The 20342-nt window shown below is 41.8% G+C and overlaps 1 long non-coding RNA gene and 1 pseudogene across 1 annotated transcript in view; both read right to left on the bottom strand.

The window, feature by feature from the left end:
* LOC147824427 (uncharacterized) overlaps nt 1-20342 on the bottom strand; it is a 73739-nt gene that overhangs the window by 49557 nt on the left and 3840 nt on the right. Inside the window, exon 2 of the long non-coding RNA XR_015442347.1 lies at nt 14666-14850. This is a non-coding gene — a long non-coding RNA (uncharacterized LOC147824427). The remainder of the gene's footprint in view (nt 1-14665; nt 14851-20342) is intronic.
* On the bottom strand, nt 17542-19719 carry LOC101700505 (mis18-binding protein 1 pseudogene; annotated as a pseudogene).

Raw genomic sequence — 20342 nt, 5'->3', positions numbered from 1 at the left:
ATTTATGGCATTCTTCCATAATCTTCCAAAGGAGAAACCCAGCCTTCTCCCTCTGCTTTACTATCAACAGTACATTACCAAGTCTGTCAAGTATATCACTTTTGTGACTTTATAAATCAGTGGTTCTCAAAATGGAGGTTGCAGTCCAACAGCAGTATCACGTGGGAACTTGTTAGAAGTTTAAAATTTCAGGCCCCACTGCAGACCTACTGAACCTGAAACACTGGGAGTTGGGCCAGCAATGTGTTCCACGTACCCTCTGGGGGCTTTCTGACACACCCAATAGTCTGAGTACCGCTGTTCTAAACTAGTTGTTGTCAGTTCTAGGGATCCATGGTTGAGCTTCCAGAGGACCAAAAAGCACCAGTCACTGTAGCTAAAACTAAGGGCATGCCCATATATATTTTTCTCAGGAGATAACTTTTTTTCTGTCTACCTTCAGGTGGGTTCAGTGATTCCCAGATTTGGTCTATTAATTGTTTTCCATTATTACCACCATTTCCCTTTGTTCAAAACCTCATTATAACTTCCTCCCAGGTCCTTTGCCTCTAGCTTCTATCTTTTTCAATGTATTTCTGTGTTGCAGTGATGGTAATCATTTTAGACACAGATCTTCTCATGATCATACTCATGCTCCAAGGTCTTCAATGGCTCCCATCACTAATGATAAAGTGACCTCTTAAAGTGACAGTATCTTTCTCATTAAGGTTTCTCAACAGCCTTACAGGGGATTGAAGGGAGTGTTGAAGTACATCCTCAGCCCTTTTTGAGACAGGGTCTCGTTAAGTTGGCCAGGCTGGCCTTGAACTTGTGATCCTCCTGCCTCTGTCTACTGTAGCTGGCCAGAGCACTTACAGCTTATTCTTTTACATGCATTTCTAGTCATGCTTGGCCTTTGGTCCTACAATAATAAACCTGGAATATTCCAGGATTCACTTGGGCTCTTATCTTACCCTGCCTAAGTACATTCTGCATGCTTGGTCTGGAATGCCTTTCATTGCTCCTCCCCTCCTTCCTTGCCTGGCTAATTCCTGTTTGCTCAAGTGCTAGCTTTTTTGGCAAGTCTTCCTGAGGACTAGGTTTACGTGGTACTCCTCTGTGCTCCCAGTTCCCTTCTGCTTATCCCTATGGTAACAGTTCTCATACATTTGGTCTTAGGACCCCTTACACGCTTAAAAATCACTGAGACCCTGAAACAGCTTTTGTGTATGGGACATCTGTGTATATTTACCATATTAGAATTAAGCCTGAAAATTTTTTTTAAGTTCTTTTATTGGTACATTTTAGGTATACAATTCATTTACATTTATCATTGGGTGTTTGTACCTGTACATGATGTATCTTGGTTCTTATTTTTTTTTCCCCATTATCTGTGCGCCTTTCACCCCCTCCACCCTTCCCTATTTACATACACATCATTTTCATTTTTTTTTCTTTTCTCATTGTTTTTCCTTTCCCTCTTTTCCTTTCCCCTTCCCCTCCCTTCACTTCTTTGTCTTTGGACCTTTTTTCCTATTTCAAATGATCAGTTATTCATTTTAATCATTTTAACCCTTGTTTACACCATCAGTTTCTCACACCAGAGAAACTATTTGGTATTTACACATGTGTGTCCTATTTACTTCAGTTAAGAGTATGGCCTCCATATGCATCCATTCAGCTATAAATGACTCTAGTTTTTCATTCTTTATGGCTGAGTAGTACTCCATTTTATAAAAAAACCCACAGTTTCTTTATCCAGTTTCCAGTTGATGGGCACTTGGGCTGCTTCCAAGCTTTAGCTATTACAAATTGTGCCGCTATGAACATGGGTGCACATATATCACTGTGGTATGATTCTTTTAATTCTTTGGGGAAGATACCCAGCAGGGGAATAGCTGGGTCAAATGGGACCTCTAGTCCTAGTTCTTTGAGGTATCTCCATACTGATTTCCACAGTGGTTGCACCAGTCTGCACTCCCACCAACAATGGAGAAGGGTTCCTTTTTCCCCACAACCCCGGCAGCATTTGTTATTGGTTGATTTCTTGACAGCAGCCATTCTTTCTGGGGTGAGGTGGAATCTCAGTGTTGTTTTCATATGCATCTCTCGAATGATGAGTGATGTTGAAGATATTTTCATATATTTGTTTGCTGCTTTTACTTCTTTGTCTGAGAAATGTCTGTTCATTTCAGATGCCCATTTTTGAATTGGGTCTTTGAATTTGGGGGGTCTGATTTTTTTCAGTCCTTTATATATTCTAGATAGTAGTCCTCGCTGCAGACAGACAGGTCTGCCCACACCCTGCCGAGGTCTCCAGTCGCCCGGAACACATGCCGAATCACCCCGCTGCCGACAGGCAGGCCTGGCCACACCTCACTGAGGTCCCCAGTCGCCCGGAATACACGCTGAATCATCCCGCTGCAGACAGGCAGGTCTGTGCATGCCCTAACGAGGACCTGAGTCGCGCAGAAGACACCGAATCACCCCCCTGCAGACAGGCAGCCACCTGATTCCACAATACAAAGACGCAGAGGACACCAGACCACCAGACCAAGGTACTGAGTCCCACTGCTCCTGGTCCAGAGGAAGGGGCTTCCCGGTTACCATCCCTCCCGCTGCTCCCAGCCCAGAGGAAAGGGCTTTTGGGCCACCTTCTGTCCCGCTGCTCCTGGCCCAGAGGAAGGGGCTTCTGAGCCACCATCCCACTGCTCCTGGTCCAGAGGAAGGGGTTTCCCGGCCACCATCCCTCTGGCTGCTCCCAGCCCACAGGAAAGGGCTTTTGGGTCACCATCCCTACCGCTGCTCCCGGCCCCTGTCCCACCTCACCCAGCTCAGAGGAGGTAATCCGTGCAGGCGCTAACAGCCCCCCGCCCCAGTCGAAATGAGAAAACACGTAAATAAGTCTCAAAAACAGACTTCCAGATCACCTACAGCAACCCCAAAGGGAAATGAGATGGAACACTCTGATACTCAACCACCTGGACCCACTGAACTGGCAACAAAAGAGGATCTGGAAAAAATGAAATCAGAAATAATTTCTCAGATAACAGGAGAAATTGTGCCCCTAGTGCAAGACATGATTAATAAATTTAGAGAGGAGCTGAGGAACATGATGGAATCCCAACATAGGAAACAAATGGAATCCATAAAACAGATGCAAATAGATTTCCAGGACATGAAAAACTCCATTGAAAGTCTACACAGCAGAATGAGCCAACGTGAGGACAGAATTTCAGATAGAGAAGATAAGATTGCAATTAGTGACCAGGAAAAGAAAAATTGCTTCAAAATTATAAGGGAACATGAGAAATCAATCCAGCAGCTGCTAGATGATGCAAAGAAGAATAACATAAGACTGATTGGGCTCAGTGAAGAAACAGGAGAGAGTGGAGATGACATAAAAAAATCTCTTCACAGAAATAATGGCAGAAAACTTCCCAAGCAGGGGAAAAGAGCTTGACATACAGATAAGTGAGGCATATAGGACTCCAAATAGCCTTGATCAAAAAAAAAATCTACACATAGGCATATAATTGTTAAAATTCCAGAAACACAACAGAAGAACAAAGTTCTCCAAGAAGTCAGAGAAAAGAAAGAAATCACATACAAAGGAAAGCCCATAAGAATCACAGCAGACTTCTCAACACAAACCCTCAAGGCAAGAAGAGCTTGGAGTGACATATTCCAAGCCCTAAAAGAAAACAGCCTCCAACCCAGATTGATGTACCCTGCAAAACTATCTTTCAAAATGGATGGAGAAATAAGATACTTTCATGACAAAGAGCACCTTCAGAACCTCGTGAATACCAAACCAGCACTCCAAAGAATTTTACACAATAGCCTAGGAACAGACATTGAGGATCACAACCCCAGGAAGCAAAGCAGAATGTACCCATCTGGCATGAGAAGAAATTAAATGTAAAGAAGGAGAACCCAACAAAAAGAAAAAGTCATGGCAATGACAAGTCAATACATTTCAGTTGTAACTATCAATGTTAATGGTCTCAGTTCACCAATCAAAAGAAATAGACTGGCAGACTGGGTCAAGAAGCAAAATCCAACAATATGCTGCATACAAGAAACACACTTAATTCAAAAGGAAACTCATAGACTGAAAGTGAAAGGGTGGAAAACAATACTCCATGTGACAGGAACCCGAAAAAAAGCAGGAGTAGCTATCCTCTTGGCAGATCAAGTAGATTTCAAACCAACACTGATTAATAGAGAAGAAGAAGGACATTACATCCTTGTAAAGGGAAGAATCCAAGAGGAAGAGATGACAATCATAAATATCTATGCACCAAACACTAGTGCACCCAACTATATAAAACAAATACTAACGGACATGAAAAGTCATATATGCACTAATACAATTGTAGTGGGGGACCTCAACACCCCACTGTCACAAATAGATGGATCAACTAGACAAAAAATAAGTAATGAAATACTAGAACTCAATCGAACTCTTGAACAAATGAACTTAACAGATGTTTGCAGAGTCTTCCACCCCACAAAATCAGAATACACATTCTTCTCAGCTGCACATGGGTCATTCTCCAAAATAGACCACATACTCACACATAGAACATGTTTAAGTGCAAAGGAATTGAAGTTATCCCCTGTACATTATCAGACCATAGTGCGATGAAATTGGAGATCCATAGCAAAAGAAACTCAAAAAATTTCATAAACATGTGGAAATTGAACAACACACTTCTGAATAACCAATGGGTCACAGAGGAAATTAAAGAAGAAATCAGACAGTTCCTTCAATTAAATGACAATGACAATACAACATATCAGAATCTATGGGACACAATGAAAGCAGTCTTACGAGGGAAATTCATAGCAGTGAATACCCATATTAGGAAAACAGAAAGATCCCAATTAAACAACCTGATGCTGAACCTCAAGCTTCTAGAAAAAGAAGAGCAGGACAACCCCAGAGCTCATACAAGGGAGGAAATTATAAAGATCAGAGGAGAAATCAATGCAATGGAGACTAAGAGAACGATACAAAAAAATCAATGAAGCCAAGAGTTTGTTCTTCGAAAGAATCAACAAAATTGACAAACCTTTAGCCAACCTTGTCAGAAAAAGGAAAGAAAAGGCCCAAATCCATGCAATTAGGAATGAAAAGGGTGAAATGACAACAGATCCAGCAGAAATCCAGAGGATCATCAATACCTACTTCCAGAACCTATACACCAATAAGATGGACACCACAGAAGAAATGGACAGATTCCTAGATACATACGAATTACCAAAGTTGAATGAAGAAGACCTAAAAATTCTGAACAACCCAATATCAACCAATAAAATTGAAAATGTAATTAAAAACTTATCAACTAAGATAGTAGTCTGTCTGAGGTATAGCTGCTAAAATTTTTTTCCCACATTGTAGGTTGTCTGTTAGCTCTGTTGGTGGTTTCTTTTGCAATGCAGAAGCTTTTTAATAAGATGAGATCCCAGTTGTTGATTCTTTCTGCTAGTTGCCATGCTGCTGACGTTTTGTTCATGAAGTCTTTTCCTATGCCAATGTCTTCAAGAGTTCTACCTCACTTATCTTCCAGCAAGTTTAGTGTTTCTTTCTTAATATTTAGATCTTTAATCAACTTTGATCTTAGTTTTGTGCATGGTGATAGGTATGGGTCTAGTTTAAATGTTTGGCTGGTTGAAATCCAGTTTTTCCAACACCATTTATTAAATAGGCTATCTTTCTTCCAATGATGGTGGTTAGTGCCTTTGTCAAAGATGAGGTGGCTGAGTATGTCTGGAGTTGTTTCTGCATCTTCTAATCTATTCCACTGATCCTCAGGTCTGTTCCTTTGCCAGTACCATGCTGATTTTTTAGCTTTGTAGTATAGTTTCAAGTTGGGGATTGTGATACCCCCAGCCATGTCTCTGTTGCTTAGAATTGCTTTAGCTATTCTAGGTCTCTTATGGTTCCAAATGAATTTTTGGATTGTTTTCTCTAGTTCTGTGAAGTATATTGTTGGAATTTCAATTGGCATTGCATTGAATCTATATAGTAGTTTTGGAAGTATGGCCATTTTCACTATATTGGTTCTTCCTACCCAGGAACAAGGGATGTCTTTCCATTTTCTTGTATCTTCTTTGATCTCTTTTTTCAGAGTGCTGTAGTTTTCAATGTAGAGGTCTTTTGCTTCCCTTGTTAGATAGATTCCTAGATATTTCATTTTTTTGGATGCTATTGTAAAAGGAATTGTTTCTCTAATTTCTCTCTCAGTGAGTCTGTAATTTGTGCACAAGAAGGCTATTGTTTTTTGAGTGTTGACCTTATATCCAGCTACTCTACTCAGTCTGTCAATTAAGTCTAGAAGTCTTACAGCCTGAACCCCGAGATGCAGACAGGGAGGGGGCGCCTAGGGGAGGCCATGGCCCAGTGGGTTTCCTGCGACGGTGCCCTTCACCTGACCTTCATTCAGACTGCACATGTTATCTTACTGTGATAAATACATCCCGTCTGGCAACACAACCTGGATTACCTAGTGGAGAAGCCAATGAAAAATGGCCAGGATCTTTCTAGGGTTTCCCCTCTGCATAGTGCAAGATTCATCAGCCCCTCCCACGACTGTGTGGCCAAAGGCAAGTCCGACTGCACTGGTGTGAACCCTGCAGGCCAGGTGCCTGTGGGGACACGAGAGGAGCAGTGGCTAGGGCCTTGGGCAGGAGCCACCAAGCACAGTGCTCTGGGGATGGGCGCACACAGGGAGAAGGCACTTCAGGCCACCACGCTGACCCTTTTAAACACTAAAATTTTAAGTTTTCTTAAAAGCTAGTTCTATTATTTATATAAAACCAAGAAATAAGGGCAAGTGTAAATACCAAAACATGAGCCAGCCTAAGTGAGGGGAACAGTGGGAAGGGGCCAGAAGCTGGCCCCAGGTGGAGCTCAGGAGGTGACACCGACAGCCATGCAACCACCGGGTGCCCCAGCACTGCAGCAGGTGAAGGGGCTGCCACAGGAGGCTCCGTGCTCTGTGGTGCGACCACCTCTGCCTTGTTCAGGGCAGTCCAACACACCGTCTCCCCACCCATCCCCACTGTCAGCTGCATTAGAACAGAGTCTGGTGTCTGCTGCTTGTTACACTCAAGGGCACAGGGCCACTGCTCTGTAACGATCTGAGACATGGGGGACAGTGGGCATCTGTCCCGCCCACCTCTCCTCAGGCTTTAGCTCTGCAGCGCTGTGCTGCCTGGTGTCTATGCCGCTCCTGGGCTCCTCTTGTACTGCTATGGATCCACATCTAGGGAGGCCGGGAAAGTGCCAGCTACTGCAGTGTGAGGAATGCTTGCTCAGCTGTCCAGGGTGACTGAGTACCCCAAACAGCACTGAAGCCCCAGAGGGCAGGGGTTGCATCTGCTCTGGCTACTGGCGATCACAGCTGAGCCCTGGGAAAGGTCTGCACACAGTGTGTCTTCACATATGTCCATGGAATGGGGACCCCACCTGCTCTTCCCTGATGTCAGTGGGCCTGGGCCCTTTGCATCCCCACAGACTCCTGCTCTGGGAAGACCAGAGGCCTGCAGAGTCACTCTGTGGTCTCCTTTACAGGGAGCGGACAGCCTTCCCCTGTGCAGGGCTCAGTGGGGCAAAGCGCAGCCAGCCAGGGGTGGAGGGGAATCCAGCAGGCCCGGGTCAGCACTGCCATGGAGACCCCAGTTCTGCCCCGCAGTGATGCCGAGAGCCCAATTTTCCCAGTGCCCTGCTGCTCAGAGTTGCGAGCAGGCTGAGGCAGGGCTCATACCTTCCTGAGACTTGGGGCCACAGTGGCCAAGTGCCACTGGGTGCCGACCACAGAGCTCACCTTCCCACCATCCCCTCCTGCAGGGCGGGAATGCAGGCCCCAAAGGGGTCCAGGAGGGAGTCCACGTGGATGGGGCGGCTGTCCAGGAAGTCCCATTCCGGGGGCTCCCTTGGGGGACGCTGCATGCCTGCCAGCGCCGTCCTCACCATGCAGTCCTCTGCCCAGCTCTCCTCCCATTGGGCCCCAATCTGTGACAGAACAGATGGGAGACATGGAACTGGGGCCCACCCAGGCCATCAGGAGGGCTGAAGGCCAAAGCCCAGACCACTCTGCAAGTCGCCATCACGGCTCATACCAGAAGGGGCACAAGTGGGCCCGGCAGAAAAGCGATGCATGTTAGAAGGTAATTTCAGAAGGGACACACAGAAATGCTACCGATTCATGGCTCATTAACAAGGAGAGGTCATGGCCTGGGGCATGAAGAGCCCACCCACCCTCAGGTCCCGTGGTGGAGAGAGAAACCAAGGCTCAGCCTGGCTCCAGGCCTCCTGCGAGGACAGCCTGTCCCTGGTGTCTGTTAATGGCTCAGAAAAAGTCAGGCCCACTTCCTGGTCCTGAGAGGCTGCCTGGCTATGCTCACTGCCACCTTTGCTGGTCGTGTAGCCCCTGTGGGTACCACATGGGCCCTGGCCAGGAGTTCCCCTGAGGTGACACGGCAGAATAAAGCCGTGACAGGACGGAAGTGACACAGTGTCCTGTGTGCAGCTCTGTGGGGACAGTGCCCAGCAGCTGGCATCAAGCACAAGGCTCTGCCTGACCACAGTTTGTGCTGTTTCTGCCCTGGGTAACCTTGTGCTCCTGAAACACAAACAGCTCTGTCTCAGGCTTCTACCGAGGAGGACAGGAGAAGGCTCTGTGGGCTGTGGATCATCACTGGGCACTGCCCTTCTCCTCTCAGCCCCGTCCTGGGGGCACAGGCCAGGGCCCCGGGCTCACAGCCTCCAACACCTGCCCCTGCCCAGGAGGAGCCTCCCTCATGACCTCGTCCCCCACCCTCCTCAAAGTGAGGAAGAAGGGCGGGAGTTATACAGGGGACTCACAGTGGTGGCCGGGCCTGACTGGACCTGTCCTGGACTCGGTGGCCCCAAGTGTCTGGTGTCCAGGTCCAGGGAGATCTGCCCTGGGCTCCCGCTCATCTCAGGTCCCCAGGTCTCTGGGTCTGGTAAGACCCGCCCTGGGCTGCCCCTGATGGCCAGGTAGTTCCTGGTGAGTGGCCTGAAGCATGGGGACTTAGCCATCCAACCTCTCACTTGCGTCCAAGTCCTTTCCCTGTGCGGGGTCCTGTTGCTGCGGCCTCGAGGCCTGGGAAAGCAGCACAGCATGATCGCTGCTGACTCTCTCCAGCCAAGTGACTGTTAGGCAGCCGTCGCTGGACTGTGGTGCCCAGTGACTCCAGGGTTCCGAGTTCTGTTTGGACCTGTCGCCAAGGAAGTGAGGTCGCAATGCTAGGGTCATAAGCCAAACCGCCCCCTCTGATGAGAAGACCCCGTGGCCCCTTCCTTTCATAGTGGAACACATCTATCTGTGTGCTCCTTAGGAAGAGCAATGAGAAACCAGAAAAGCTGCCTGTGAAGTTAGAGTTTGATAAATCAGAAGTTTTAATTCGGCAAATGTGTAGATGCTTAAGATGCAGCAGGCACAGGGAGAAGTGTGCTTTCCCATCCAAAGGGTCCACTCTCTCTCAAGACACAGTGCTCATGTCAGCACTTAGGGATCTGATGGATTTGAGGATGATTTTCTTTCCTGGATTGACTTCAACTGCCTTTCAATTCCAATAGGGACTATGGAGATGATCCCAAAATGTCCAATATAATTTTCTTTAAAGGATACAAAAGTTTCAGCTGATAACCCCTGGGTGGCCAGGAGTGGAGGATTCACAGCAGTTTGTAACTTTCAAGTGCACATGGATAGCTACTTAAGCACAGATACCGAACTCAACACAAAGTGCAGTATGCAGTGCAGAGACAGTGTGAGGGGACAGCAGTCTTTGTGAAACCTCCCACCCAGCGGAGGTGCAGAACACTCTCGCGCATCACTTGGGAACGTCTCTTGTGGCGCTGCTATCCCCTCCTGTCCTCTCATCCCAAGCTGACCACGTGCTTTTTGTCCCTGGTGGAGTACAGAGGGTGGAGCTGGAACCATTCAGTATAAATGTTTCCGGCAGGTCTTCTTCAAGCAGTAACACCAGGCTGGGATCCCTGCGTGCTGCTCCTCCTCAGTGGTGGCACCGTCACGGGGGTGGAGCACAGCTGTCCCGCATCCTCTGCTGATGGCCATTCATTCGGCTCCCAGGGTTGACCACTGAGCAGTTCCCACCAGCATCACTCAGGCAGGTGTCTTTTCAACCATGGATTCTTCTTCCAGGAGACACACTAGCATGTCTGTTTATTTGCTTTATTCATCACTAGTTTTTACCTACTTTTTTATTTACAACATTTCATTCTCCTTTGATGTTTCTAATGAAATCTAATAATAAATTCAGGTTATTATCTTTAAAAAAAAAGTCTAGAAGTCTTCTGGCGGAGTTTTTTGGGTCTTCTATGTAAAGTATCATATCGTCAGCAAATAATGACAGTTTAACTTCTTCTTTTCCTATCTTTATTCCTTGTATTTCTTTCTCTTTTCTAATTGCTGTGGCTAATGTTTCCAGAACCATATTGAACAGGAGTGGTGGTAGTGGGCATCCTTGTCTTGTTCCTGATTTTAGCGTGAAAGTTTTCAGTTTTTGGCCATTTAGTATGATGTTGGCTGTTGGTTTTTCATAGATAGCCTTAATCAGGTGGAGATAAAGACCTTCTATTCCAATTTTCTGTAGGGTTTTAAATCATGAATGGGTGCTGGATTTTGTCGAATGCTTTTTCTGCATCTATTGAGATGATCATATGGTTTTTGTCCTTGACTCTGTTAATATGGTACATTACATTTATTGATTTACGAATGTTGAACCATCCTTGCATCCCTGGGATAAATCCGACTTGGTCAGGGTGTATGATCTTCTTGATGACCCTCTGTATTCTGTTTGCCAGTATCTTGTTGAGGATTTTTGCATCTATGTTCATTAGGGAGATTGGCTTGTAGTTCTCTTTTTGGGTTGGGTCTTTCCCTGGTTTTGAAATCAAAGTAACACTTGCTTCCAGGAATGAATTTGGAAGTATTGCTTCCCTTTCAACTTCCTTGATGAGTTTAAAGAGCAATGGTGTTAATTCTTCTTTAAATGTCTTGTAAAATTCAGCAGTGAAGCCATCCGGACCTGGGCTTTTCTTTGTTGGTAAATATTTTATTACATTTTCAATTTCACTCATTGTAATTGGGGTGTTTAGAATTTCTATATCTTCTTCATTTAACTTTGGCAATTTGTATGTATCTAGGAATCTGCCCATTTCTTCTGTGTTTTCCATTTTATTGGAGTAGAGGTTCTCGAAGTAGGTATTGATGATCCTCTGGATTTCTGTTGGATCTGTTGTGACTTCAGCTTTTTCATTCTTAATTGCATGTATTTGTGCCTTTTCTTTCCTTTTTTGATAAGGTTGGCTAAAGGTTTATCGATTTTATTTATTCTTTCAAAAAACCAACTCTTTGATTCATTGATGTTTTGTATTGTTCTCTTAGTCTCCATTGCATTGATTTCTGCCCTGATCTTTATAATTTCCTCTCTTGTACGAGCTTTGGATTCGTTATGCTGTTCTTTTTCTAGGAGCTTGAGGTTCTGCATTAGGCTATTTATCTGAGTTTTCTCTGTTTTCCTAATATGGGCATTCACTGCTATGAATGTCCCTCTTAGAACTGCTTTCATTGCGTCCCATAGATTCCTGTATGTTGTACTGGCATTTTCATTTACTTATAGAAACTGTTTAATTTCTTCTTTAATTACTTCTGTGACCCATTGCTTGTTCAAGAGGGTGTTATTCAGTTTCCATGTGTTTGTTGGGGTTTTGCGGTTTCTTATGTTATTGATCTCCAATTTTCACTATGGTCTGATAATATACAGGGGGTAATTTCAATTCTTTTACATTTACTTAGGTATGTCCTATGAGCTAGCATGCGGTCTATTCTGGAGAATGACCTGTGTGCAGCCGAAAAGAAGGTGTATTCCGATTTTGTGGGGTGGAACACTCTGTAAACATCTATTAAGTCCATTTGTTCAATAGCTTGGTTCAGTTCTAGAATTTCCTTGTTAACTTTTTGTCTAGATGATATGTGTATTTGTGATAGTGGGGTATTGAGGTCTCCCACTATAATTGTGTTAGTGTTTATTTGGATTTTCATGTCTATTAGTATTTGTTTTATATAGTTGGGGGCATTTGTATTTGGTGCATATATATTTAGGATTGTCATCTCTTCCTCTTGGATTGTTCCCTTCACAAGGATGTGGTGACCATCTTTGTCTCTCTTAATTAGTTTTGGTTTGAAATCTACTTTGTCTGAAAATAAGATTGCTACCCCTGCTTTCTTCTGGGTTCCTTGGCGTGGAGAACTGTTTTCCATCCTTTTACTTTCAGTCTATGAGTTTCTTTTTGAGTTAGGTGTGTTTCTTGTGTACAGTATATTGTTGCATTTTCCTTTTTGATCCATTCTGCCAATCTCTTTCTTTTGATCGGTGAATTGAGGCTATTAACATTGATGGTTATAATTGATAGATATTGATTTATCCTTGTCATGATGTTTTACTTTTGTTGGCTCTTTTATTTCTTATTTTTTCCCCCTTTCCCTTTAGTGTCTTACCTTGCCTGGTGGCTTCCCTCTGTGGGGTCTCATGGAGTTGTGACCTTCATCGCTTTCTTCTAGGATATTGTTTAGAATTGCTTGTAGTGCTGGTTTGGTGTTCATGAAATTTCTCAAGTGTTCTTTTTCATGGAAGTATCTTATTTCCCCATCGATTTTGAAAGATAATTTTGCAGGATACAACAGTCTAGGTTGGAAGTTCTTTTCTTTTAGGGCTTGAAATACTTCACTCCAGGCTCTCCTTGATTTGAGGGTTTGTGTTGAGAAGTCTGTTGTGATTCTGATGGGCTTTCCTTTGTAGGTGATTTGTTTCTTTTCTCTAACTGTCTGTAGAATTTTGTTCTTCTGGGTTTCTGGGATCTGGACTATTACATGTCTAGGTGTAGATTTTTTTTGATCGTGGCTGGGTGGAGTTCTATATGCCTCACTTATCTGTGTGTCCAATTCTCCACCTCTGTCTGGGAAGTTTTCCACTATTACTTCTGTGAACAGTTTTTTTATGTCAATTGTACTTTCTCTTGTTTTTTCATGGACTCCTATCAGTCTTATGTTATTCTTCTTTGCATTGTCTAGCAGTTGTTGGATTGATTTCTCATGGTCCCTTACTATTTTTAAGAAATCTCTATTTTCATGGTCTCTAACCATGATCCTGTCTTCTATATCTGTTATTCTATCTTCAGAGTCCCTTAATCTGCTGTAGATACTTTCAGTGCAGGTTTTGATCTCCTGAATATCTGTTTGAATCTGTTTCATGGATTCCATTTCTTTCTTATGTTGAGTGATCATGGTTTCCATTTCTTTCTTATGCTGGGTATTCATGGCTTCCAGCATGTTTCTGAGCTCATCTATTTTTTTTTAATCTGTTTCTGTTCTAGATCCTCTAATCATGTCTTTCACTTTGCTCACCATCTCTGTAGTTATCTGGGAGATTATTTCTGCTTTGAATTTTTCTAGAGCCTCATTCATCTGTTTTGTTACTCCCTGTGCTATCAGTTCAGGGTGTCCAGGTGGTTGATTATCAGACTTTTGCACCTCACTCCCCCCAGAAATTGCCTTTTGTGGAGTGGAAGTCTGGGTTTGTGACTTGCTTAAATGCCTTCTCATTTTTGTTTTGGTACTGTCCCTGGTTTAGTTCCTGGGTTGATATCATGAAGTTGTTTATTGTAAGTATCTTTGTTGATCTATTTAAAACCCTTATGGAATGATTGCTTCTCAGAAGTGTCTACCAGATAGAGCTGTTCTTTAGGTTTTGAGTCTACAATGACTCTGAAGCTATTTCATTTTCATTATACCAGGAAGGAAAACTGTTTAGATCAATCACAACGCCTTAGCCCAAGTCATACAATCAGCAACACCATAGTATCAAATACCTCTTAAAGAATGACAATTTGTGGTAGTTATTAATCTATCACCTTTAGCTGTGTGACTTAAATCAAGATCGAGGACCAATCCAACATATAGTGAATAAACTCTTCAATATAACAACTTTACCCTTTGGGATGGGGAGTTAGAAGGGGTTGGGGAGGGAGGGACAGATGGGAAGAAGGATAGGGGAAGGTTAGCAGTGTGGCCAGAGGACACAGGTGAGAAGGAAAAAGAGAATAATAGGAAAATAAAGAAGAACTCTGACTGTGGACCAAAACAGGGACAAAAAGGGAAGATGAACAATGTGGGAGAGCAAGAGAGTGAGTGTAAGAGAGAGAGAAAGGAAAGGGAAAAGAAAGAAGAAAAGAAAAGTAAAACAAGGAGAGAAAAACAAATATTTGCAAAGAGTATGCAAAAAAATTAAAGACAAGAGGAGCAAAAGAAAAGAAAAGAGAAAAAACCAAAATAATAAAACTAATTTGGGGAATAATAAAGAACCATGAAGATGAAGGGCCTCTTTCAAGGTATGTCTCTGCTGTCACAATAGACAATGTGGGTTGCAGTGTACAGATATGAGTCAATGAGTCTCAGGAAGCTAGTCTCAGACCCATGAGATTCAGGCAGACTTCTGGCTCCAAGTCCCAAGTTGAGCTCCCTGTCTTCCTGTAGGGTTGAACTCTGCAGAGTTGTATTGCAGGTTCCAGCTGCCCTTTCCCTGAAGATAGTCCCGGTCCTGATGGGAGGTGAAGATGACTCCAACTTACCCAGTACAGTGGTCTGGCGGTCCGGTGTCCTCTGCATCTTTGTAGTGTGGAACCAGGTGGCTGTACAGAGAAGAGGCCAGAGGAGGGGGACGGGGGGTATCCAGTGGATTGCTGCCGGGGCACAGGCTGATTTGGCATGTTCTGCGTGACTCGCGACCTTGGTACTGTGTCTGCAGACCTCAAACCTGAAAATTTTAATATTTTTAAAAACTCATTTAAAAACAGCTGTTGGAAATGCATTGTGTTATTATAAATGATGTTTCCCCATATTGTTTTATTTTTATTTTTGATTTTTTGTTTTAATTTTTTTTTTTTTTGATACCAGGGATCAAACTTGGAATCTTGCGCTTGCTAGGCAGGCAGCAGCACCACTGAGCTAAACCCCTGGCCCTGTTCTAATATTAAATGATAGTGCCAATATAATATACCAGAACTTATGAGACTCAATGAAAGCAGTCCCATAAGGGAAATTTATAGTGGGGAATTCCCATATCATAAAAGCAGAGTGAGCTGAAATAACCTAATGTTGAACTTCAAGCTTCTAGAAAAAGAACAGCAAGTCAAGCCCAAAGCTCATAGAAGGGAGGAAATTATAAAGATCAGAGCAGAAATTAATGCAATGGAGACTAAGAGAACAATACAAAGAAACAATGAATCAGGCCGGGAATTTAGCTCAGTGGTTCCACCCCTGCCTCACAAGTGCAAGGACCTGAGTTCGATCCCCGGTACCAAAAAAAAAAAAGAACAAAACAATGAATTGAAGAATTCAGTCTTTGAAAGATTAAATAAAATTGACAAACCTTTAGCCAACCTCATCAAAAAAAGGAAAATAGAGACACAAATCTATGCAATTATGAATAAAAAGGGTGAAATCACAACAGATCCTGGAGAAATCAGAAGACCATCAATACTTAACTTCAAGAACCTATATTCTAATAAGATGGAAAACACAGAAGAAACAGATTCCTAGATATACATGAATTACCAAAGCTGAATTAACAAGATATAAAAATTCTAAATAAACCAATGTCAGCCAATGAAATTAAAGATATAATTAAAAACCTACCAACAAAGAAAAGTTCAAGCTCTGATGGATTCAGTGCTGAATTCTACACAAAATTTAGAGAAGATCTAATGCCACTACTCAAACATTTTAATGAAATTGAAAGTGAAGCAATACTCTCAGAGTCATTCCTAAAAGCAAACATTACCCTCATAACAAAACCAGAGAAGGATCCAACCAAAAGAGAGAACTACAGGCCAATCTCCCTAATAGACATAAATGTAAAAATCCTCAACAAGATACTGGCAAACAGAATGCAGCAAATCACCAAGAAGAGCATACACATAACCAAGTAGGATTCATCCTAGGGATGCAGGGATGGTTCAATATACACAAATCAATAAATGTAATACATCATATTAACAGAGCTGAAGACAAAAATCACATGATCATCTCAACAGATGCAGAACAAGTATCTGATAAAGTCCAACACCTGTTCATGATAAAAACCCTACTGCAAATTGGAATAGATGCTCTTTATCTCAAGATAAAAGCTATCTCTGAAAAGCAACAGCCAACATAATACTAAATGGAAAAAAACTGAAAGCTTTCACTCTAAAATCAGGAACAAGACAAGGATGTCTACTCTCACCACTCCTATTCAATATAGTTCTTGAAACTTTAGCCAGAGCATTTAGACAAGAGAAAGAAATATAAGGAATAATGATAGAAAAGGAAAAAGTTAAATTATCATTATTTGTTGATGACATGATTCTCTACATAGAAGACACCCAAAAACACAACCAAAAGACTTCTAGATTTAATAACTAAATTAAGTAGCATAGCTAGGTACAAAGTCAACACTCAAAAATCAATAGCATTCCTGTGCACAAATAAACTCACTGAGAGGGAAATTAAGGAAACAAAACCTTTCACAATCTAATGAAGGAAATAAAAGACCTTTACATGGAAAACTACAGTACTCTGAAAAAGGAAATTGAAGAGTATATCAGAAAATGGAAAGATATCCTTTGTTCTTGGGTAGGAATAACCAATATAATAAAAACGGCCGTATTTCTAAAACTGTTATACAGATTTAATGCAATCCCAATCAAAATTCCAACAGCATCCATTTAGCTACAAATGTCTCTAGTTTCTCATTGTTTATGGCTAAGTAGTAGTCCATTTATTAAAAAACCACATCTTCTTTATCCAGTCTCCAGTTGATGGGCAATTGGGCTGTGTCCAAGTTTTAGCTATTACAGACTGCCACTATAAGCATGGGTGCACATATATTACCATGGTATGATGCTTTTAATTCTTTTGGGAAGATACCCAACAGAAGAATAGCTGGGTCAAATGGGACCTCTAATCCTAGTTTTTTGAGGTATCTCCATACTGATTTCCACAGTGGCTGCACCAGTCTGCACTCCCACCAACAATGAAGAAGGGTTCCTTTCTTCCCACAACCCGGCCAGGATTTGTTGTTGTTTGATTTCTTTCTTTCTTTTTTAGAGTTAATTATATATATTTTAATATTACAAACCATATTTACAAATGTCTGCACAAAACAATTTTCCTTACATTTTTGGTAAGATGAAGCAATGGGGAATATTTTAGGATATTTTACTTTGCATGTAAACATGAAACCTTTGAAAAAAGAATCCACATTTTCACATGAACCTTCATCGTAAAGAAAATACATAAATACTCTCTAAGTGTAGACACAAATACACCATCTGCTTTTTCATAAAAGTCCTGGAAATCACATTTTTCTACACAGAATCAGAGTTTGAAAAATAATACTCTTTTTCTTCTTCATCTAAAGATTCCATTGTATTAGTGAAAAGTTTTCCAATACCAGAGTTTTCTCCTAAATCTCTGTTAAACAGCATTTTTCTTGTTGGGGTTGAGGAAACAGTTTCAACTTTTTTTTTCTTTTTTGGTACCACGGATTGAACTCAGGTCCTTGAGCTTGCGCAGCAGGTGGTGAAACCACTGAGCTAAATCCCCGGCCATGTTTTTTTTTTCTTAACATTGCCCAGGCAATGCCACCATTACTTTTATGATTTTTTTTGTATCCAAGAAACGTATTTATCACAATCATTCCTTTTTATAGAGCCTAGCATGCCAGGGCTGACATGCTGACATTGAGGAGTTTTTGCCAATGGAAAGGTAACTGATGGAGTTGCTAAATTTCTGTCCATAGCTGGCAGAATGTTATCACCTTCTTGACTGTCCCAGAAACTTGCCAACAGTACTCCTTGATTACGCAAAGGTGTAGTACTGAAAAAATCATCATGGTCATCTTTTGGCATCTTTTCCAGAAAATCCCTCATTTGTTGTTTCCTTTTAAGTGTTTCCACTTTGGCGGTTATCTGAACAGTCTTCATGTTATTAGCACTGTCTGTGTCACCTTTGGGATTGGCTTGTTTTCTCTTGGTGGTATTTTTCTGAGATTATTTTCCTCAAGGATCTTCCATGTATTTCTTCTGGCATTTTTTAGCAGTTTGAGAACCTACCACCAGAGCTACATCGGACCAGAAGCCAGGTTTGTGCTTTGGAAAAGATGCAAAAGCACAATGAAGTTTCTGTAATTCTTTCTCATTCCACTCCTCATCCTGATTTATGCCAGGTAAACATTCTAAGGAACCCTTGTTAGTTTCATCTGCTCCCATTGCCTCAACTGAAAACTCATTCCTAACACCACATTTCAGAAGAGTTTCTTTAGCAGAAGACCTAGGTTTCTTGTGTTTAACATGATACTCCATGTTACTTTCCTCAGTTTCAGATTCTGAAGTCACTATGATATGCCTTGTAGTGTTTTTTTTTGTTTTTGCTCAAGTGAGCAACTGTTTCTTTTGGTATTTCTTGCCCTGTTTTCTTAACTCCAGCTTTTCTTCTAATTTCCTTTTTGGTTTCACTCTCTTCACTTGACAAATCTGGTGAGGACTGACAATTGTATAATGACACAGCTACTTGATTTTCAATTTTCTTCAATTTTGATGGCAACCTGATATTTTTCTTAAAGTCTCGAATGCCCATGTGTTCATTTTTAGAGCTAGGTGTTTTTATTTTCTGGTTGATAATGAGTAAATCACATTCATTGCAATCTTCCTTGTTTTTACTTTTATGAGCCACACTGTACTCAGATGTATTTTCTAAAGTCTCTATAAGACTTCTTGATGGAACTTTCATTAAGTCTGGTTCACTTTTATTTTTTGATGCTTTGGCATTCAAAAATCTGTTGTTATAATCTGGTGTCATAGAACAGATTATACTCCTTGCATCTTTGCTCTATCACCTTCTTAGTTTCAAGCGGTGTTACTAAAATACAAGCTTCTTTCTGATTGATAGTCATGTATTTTCTCTCTTCAGCTAAAAAAATCTGTTCCCATGAAATCAAAATATCAGTAGATACATCTGATTCTTCAGTTCTCTCTTTAACTTGTTTTTTACTTTTAGTTATTCTTTTATTTATTCCTTCACAATTTTTGAGTTTCTTTGAAGACAATTGTTCGTACTCTCTTTTGACAATTCCTGATTAGGTAAGTTATAGCCTCCTACATTGTCAATAGCTTTATTTACTTGGTCATGTGGGAGCATTATTGGTGGTTTACTTTGATAATTACTATTGCCAATGTTTACTTTTGTGGCTCCTCTGGTTGATTTCTTGATAGCAGCCATTCTTTCTGGGGTGAGGTGGAATCTCAGGGTTATTTTCATCTGCATCTCTTGAATGATCAGTGATGTTGAACATTTTTTCATATGTTTATTTGCTGCTTTTACTTCTTTGAGAAATGTCTTTTTATTTTAGGTGACCATTTTTGGATTGGGTCTTTATATTTGGGGGGTGGTCTATATTTGGGGGAACAGCTGGTAAAATTTTTTTCCCACATTATAGGTTGTCTCTTAGCTCTGTTGGTGGTTCCTCTTGCAGTGCAGAAGCTTTTTAATAAGATGAGATCCCAGTTGTTGATTCTTTGTGCTAGTTCCTGCGCTCCTGAGGATTTGTTCATAAAGTCTTTTCCTATGCCAATGTCTTTGAGAGTTCTACCTAACTTATCTTCCAGAAAGTTTAGTGTTTCTGTTTTAATATTTAGATCTTTAATCCACTTCGATTTTATAGCTAAATGGATGCACATTGAGGCTATACTCTTAAGTGAAATAAATAGGACAAACGTGCAAATACCGAATAGTTTCCCTGGTGTGAAAAACTAAAAGTGTAAATAAGGATCGAAATGTATAATTGATAATTGAGATAGGAAGAAAAGGTCTAAAGGAGTAGTGGAAGTGGGAGGGGTAGGGGAAAGGAAAGAAGGGAAAAGAAAAAAAAACATGAGAAAAGGAAAAAATGGAAACAAAGTCTTTGTAAATAGAGAAGGGTGGCAGGGGAGGGAGGGGAGGGAAATGGGGAAACAATAAGAACCAAGATACATCATATCAAGGTACAAGATCCCAGTGATGAATATAACTGTACTGTATACCTAAAATGTACCAATAAACTTAATAAAAAATAATTCCAACAGCATGGGCCAGGGATTTAGCTCAGTGGCTCCGTGCCTGCTTCGTAAGCACAAGGTCCTGAGTTTGATCCCTGATACCCCCCCCCCCCAAAATCCAATGGCAAATCTCACAGAATTTGAGAAAACAATCCTAAAATTCATTTGGAAA

The sequence above is a fragment of the Heterocephalus glaber genome, unplaced genomic scaffold (genome assembly GCF_053883595.1).
Source record: "Heterocephalus glaber isolate CG9 unplaced genomic scaffold, H.glaber_assembly_v1.0 deba00001543, whole genome shotgun sequence".
Lineage (NCBI taxonomy): Eukaryota > Metazoa > Chordata > Mammalia > Rodentia > Bathyergidae > Heterocephalus > Heterocephalus glaber.
Note: the sequence above shows the minus strand (reverse complement) of the source record. Positions and strands in the feature narration are given on the sequence as shown.